We start from the raw sequence: 5,913 nt of genomic DNA, 5'->3' as shown, positions 1-5,913 counted from the left end.
AATGCTTTTTTTGGAGTGTTACATACCACCAAAATGTAACACAAAATACATAATACTCTGTGGATAACAAATTAAATCCAGAAAAATTTGGAATGCTTTTTTGGAGTTCTATATACCACCGTTGTGGCGCCTGTCCTTTTATAACCTCTGATGAGGTAATGCCACCACTACGCAGCTAGGTATGGCATTACAGTGACTGGCAGGCAATACCCGCATGCTTATTGGCTGTGTAATAGGGGCAAAACATAAGGGCAGGTATTCGAGCTTCAAATCCAAGCACCAGCCAATGCTCCTCGAGTGCCGAGCACATCCGAGCTCCCTGATACTCGAGCAATATCCGAGTATCACCAAACACGATCTCTGATTCCTAATGTACGGTATTATATGCAGTATTCCTTATATTGACTATGTAGCACATTGCCTGTATAAGTATTTGTAGAATACCTTATGAGTAGTACTAGTATATTGTGAGGCAGTGACTGGTGTTAAATGTGAGGGTCACTATATGTTCCCCCCAGGATGCGCATAGAGGCGTATTGAGGCCATGGGAGTGCATTGCAGTCACAGGCGTAGCTGTGATTGCAATGTGGAATAAAAAAAGTATTGGTCCTGGGCATGCTATGTGTCCAGGGCAGATTTAGGGAAAACCTGCTCTGGGCTTTTGTGTTTGAAACAGGCTGCAGGATGGTAGTCATACAGTCTGTTTCATTCTGGGCCGGGATATCCATGTGGCTGAAGGCCTTGGATTCAAGTTAAAAGCCCTGCAGTATAGGGTGTGGGTGTGTCAGGTTCAGAGTCAGTGTCAGTCTGGTGTTTGGAGGAGTACAGAGCGAAAGGCTCTGCAGTGCTCTAAATGTGTGAGGCAACACAGGCCAGCGGAGCCAAACAGTCAAGGTAGCTGAGAGGTCTGGCACCCACAGCAACTGGTCTCAGGAGGTGGACTGGCGTGTTTATTGGCTGCAAACTGGAAAATATGGTTCCCGGCTGCGGATCCGGAGGATATTGTGTGCTGTGTTTTTTGAGTTGGACATTAAAGAGACGTTTTGCTTTGAACTTTGCCAGGCCACTGCCTCATCACTGCTCGGGGTGCTACCGCTGCACAACAATATATTATGTTTGCGATTTTACGTGACGCACCATTTTCATAAAAATAAAAAGGAGGAATACGGTGCTGGAGCAAGTGATTAATCAGTATTTCCAAAGACTGTGCTTACACTACGCTCACTCATCAAATGGGACTAGCACAGCAGCTGTTTTCCTATCTGGCCCTAAAGGAAGAAGTTATTGTTTACTTGCTCCTGCTGTGAGATCACGGTGGAAAATGATTGTTTAATGAAAAGTACATGTCTATATATAACTGTTTTACTAGATTACCGGCGGCTCCATCCTATATCATATTACATTATATATACAGCACTCAGAGGCCTGGCTAACAATGGCCCAAGGCCCACATATATGGCGGGGCCCACCTGGATCCAAGGGCAAATCTCTCCAGTGTATAAGGAGTCCTGTGGCTCCCTGCTCCACCACTCTCCATCTTGTAGTCCTCCAACCTTGCAAGATGGGCAAGTATATTTATTTTTGAGCCATTATCCATTTTAAAAAGTCATTATTACTTTGTGTGGGGTGCTTGGGCCACTTTTACTTTTTGATGGGTGCTCAGGAGGCATCATGGCATTACAAGATCTATTCCTTAAATAATAAATAAAAACACAACACAGAATTTATTGAGTGGAAGAAAAATGGCCGTGATGTTTATTTAGGGTTAAACCAGTTACAAACAAAATAAATAATGTAATCACAACTTCCATATTTCCATAAAAATACCAAATCCAATCCGCCCATACCAATGGGCGATTTTCCCACAAACAAGAACATCACGACGGGGACTTAACAAAGAAAAGGGGAGGGAGGGTGGGCTCTTCTTTTCTTCACTTCTCCAGCGGAATGATGTTCCCTGGTAAAAGCTGGCAAATATATAGCAGAATAAATCTGCCCAACAACCATAACCACCAATAAAAATCCTTTGAAATGGGCGCCAAAAACACCAGTTAAAACCAGAGCTTCTAAAAATAGCTCACCATGGACATTTAAACTGACCTGAGATTGAACCCTAAATTAAAGACCAATGTGCATATCTGATAACAACAATATTCCTAAGATCTGTAATGCCATGAGACCCCCCCTTTATTTCATTTTTTGGCGGGGGGGGGCTAGCATGGCATTACAAGATCTATTCCTTAAATAATAAATAAAAACACAACACAGAATTTATTGAGTGGAAGAAAAATGGCCGTGATGTTTATTTAGGGTTAAACCAGTTACAAACAAAATAAATAATGTAATCACAACTTCCATATTTCCATAAAAATACCAAATCCAATCCGCCCATACCAATGGGCGATTTTCCCAAGAGCCAAGCCTCAAAGAGGCGAGGCCCCCCCATAACCACACAGCCACTTTTCAACCATTGATTGTAAATTTAAGTTAAAAATATCCAATCCAATAACTGATAAATGGACCAAATCATTCCGAAAAAGTCCTGGTAAAAACCCTTCTAAATCCTCATGACGAAAAGAAAAACCGCCAATTAATGGTAAAAATTTACTCATACTCCTATTAATTCTTTTACGAATCTTATCCAAAAATAAAAACTTAGAATCAGACCATAAAATTCTGGGGACAATTTCAGAAAAAACAAGACCAACAGACGGAAAAGACTGTCTAATGCTGCAAATATCAGACCTCATAAAAGCTAATAAATCTAAAGTTCTCATTTTGCCCAGATCGTTACCGGACAGATGAAAAATCACTAAATCTGGAAAAGGAAACATGTTAATACATTTTCTAAACTCAAAACAAAAATTTGACCATTTCATGCCCCGAACACTGTGCCAGAAGATCTGAACTTGAGAAGAATTAAATGATAAATTCTCAGTATAAACTCTCTGCCTGGCCCTCTTCTCTGCCCAAAAAATATACGAGTGTCCAATAATCCACACTATGAATGGACCTGAAAAATAAATAGATAATTAGTAATCGTAAAGTTCGTGGCGAACATACAATTTGAATCTATTAGATTCCCATCTACCCAATTTCTGTATTGAAGCATCCTCTAAGCCTGATCTGGCTGCTTCGGTAGCAGCTCCTATACGGAAAGAATGGGAAGTGATCCTAAGGTGTTGGTAATTCAAAGAACATAAGCATTTTTTTAGAACCGCATTGAATTGAAATATAGTTACAGGTAAACCATCCAAATGAATAAATAACGGGCCTGAAATATCTGGCCTAATAGTAAGCCAACGCCTTAAACTAGATACTGGGCAGATTAACGGCTCAGGGAAAGCGTTAATAATCAACCTAGATCCTCTGCCCATCTGGTCTGTTTTTGATTTTCTAATAAATAAAACTACTTGAGAATTATCAACTCTGACATCAGACCTGAACAGACCAGAAGGTTCCGATTTTTTAGTTGAGACTACCTCGCCAACCCGCAAGGCACCGAAAAATGTGAGTGTGAATATTGAATAAAATAAAAGGCTCTCCTCTCTAGAACTACAAACATCAGGGAGCGCTAAGCATAATTCCTTCAAAAGCTGGAAAGAGATCGGGCGTCTTGAATCTGGTTTAAAGTTAGATCTCTTCAAGCCCTTCAAAAATTGTTTTAAGGGAAAAAAAACTAGTTAGCGGGGGGTTACCCCTTAATTTTAGAAAAAACGATACCCCTGCAATGGATTTAGCTATAGCTGAGTGGGAGAGGCCTGATTCAGACAGAGATACTGCAAACTGCAGGCCGGATAAGGCATTGGATACATTACAATTTAAGTTATGAAGGGCGCAAAAATTCACCCATCTAAGCCACGCGGCCGAATAATCGGCCCATGATCTAGCAGAGAGGGAATTCCTAATACACTGAGGAATCAAATCGAAATCAGCTCCCAAATTGACTGCGGGCAAGGAGTTGGCTCCAAATCTGCGTTGGGTACCTGTAAGCAAAAAATTGACCGCTCATGTTTGCACAGTGAACCCGCCACTGAAGCCCATGCACTCACACCTTGTTTCGCTTTGATCCAAATATTAAATTTTAGGCATGTTAAAACCAACTGTCTTATAATCAAAGAAGCACATTTATTTTTAGAGGACAGGGTGTTTATGGAGAGAAGTACTCCTTGATTCAATGAAAAGATGCTAATCCTGGAGTTTTGAATCAAAGAGCCCCATAAATAGAGCCCCAAAAAAATTGCAAAGAGTTCCAGCACCATCTCATTATTTGTGATATGAGAATCCAACCAATGAGATGGCCACTGAACATGACACCAATGATGTGACAAAAGAACACCACAGCCGGAAGTGGAATTCACTGAAACAGAGAAGGGGATTGAGTCAGCAGAAATAAAAGCAGTTTGCCAGCAAGACTTTCCGTTAAAATCTGAAAGAAATTCTAACCAAATTTTTACATCCTCCTTCATCTCAGAAGAAATTCTGATATGAGAAGTAGGAGACGTTAATCCTTTGGTAGCATCATAAAGCCGTCTAGAAAAGACTCGACCGATTGGAATAATACGCAAAGCAAAATTTAGTAGGCCGAGTAAAGATTGAAGATCCTTTAAGATCACCTTCTTTTTGGTAAGACAATTATTTAGTGCAGTGGATAATTTTACAATTTTGTCCGGCGGGAGTCTGGATTCCATTTTAACCGAGTCTAACGTAACGCCTAAAAACTCGATACAATTACAAGGAAAAACGGTTTTCTCATGGGCAATGGGAACGCCAAAATACTCGCACATTTTAATAAAACTATTAAGTGTATCTAAACAAATTGAGGATTCAGGGGGGCCTACAAACAAAAAATCGTCTAGATAATGCAAAATATTGACGTTGGGGGAATTAGATTCCAGTATCCAATGCAAAAATGATGAGAAGCTCTCGAAGTAAAAACAAGACAGGGAAAAACCCATAGGGAGGCATGTGTCAAAGAAAAACTGGTTTTCAAAATAAAAGCCTAATGAATTAAAACCGTTAGGATCTATAGGTAATAACCGAAACGCCGACTTAATGTCCGATTTGGACATAAGAGCGTTCTTACCCATAGTCCTAAGCATGTCTATGGCCAAATCAAATGATGAGTAGCTAACAGAACAGACGTCTTTATCTACCTCATCATTTAAAGATGAACCGGTGGGGTACGAAAGGTGGTGAATCAGGCGGAAAGATCCCGTATCTTTTTTGGGTACTAAACCTAACGGAGAAATACGAAAATTTGGGAAAGGAGGGGAGGTAAAAGGACCTGCGACCCTACCAAGTTCCAGCTCGCTAAAAATTTTTTCTCTAGCTATTTCGGGATTAAACGCCAGAGAGGGAAGATTCCTTAACAACTTACAGCCGATCCCTTTAAAAGAAGGCACAAAAAAACCTTTAGAAAACCCGTTAAAAATTAATTTACTGCTCAGAAGATCTGGGTACTTGTTTAGCCAGTACACCAGTCTTTCCAGCTTCACTGGGGTCGAGGCTTTTTGCATTGCTGTCCCTGGAAAGTGTTTGCTGAGCGGACTGCTTTTTAAAGCATCGTGACATAGAGTGCGCATTTCCGCAAAATGAACACTCATGTCGAAATCTGCAGTTAGTATTCCACTTACAGACAGAGTCATTAAAAGCAAAACAGACGCCCTTCTTAGGGAGGGCTGATGACACCTGTTTAGTTGAAGACTGTCTCTGAGGCAGCATCAGATTAATCCAAAGCCCCACATCCTTCGTACCCCAGGAGAGGTCAGGATGAACAGCTAACTTTTGCCTAAAAGATTCATCATAATTAATCCAGGCAAAACCGCCAAAGTTGCGGTATGCCTCCAAAATTATGTCAATGTGTTGAAACAATTTACTACATAAATTGGGTGATTTCTCGCCCAGGACCGC

This window comes from Ranitomeya variabilis, chromosome 7, assembly GCF_051348905.1.
Source record: "Ranitomeya variabilis isolate aRanVar5 chromosome 7, aRanVar5.hap1, whole genome shotgun sequence".
Taxonomy (NCBI): domain Eukaryota; kingdom Metazoa; phylum Chordata; class Amphibia; order Anura; family Dendrobatidae; genus Ranitomeya; species Ranitomeya variabilis.
Note: the sequence above shows the minus strand (reverse complement) of the source record.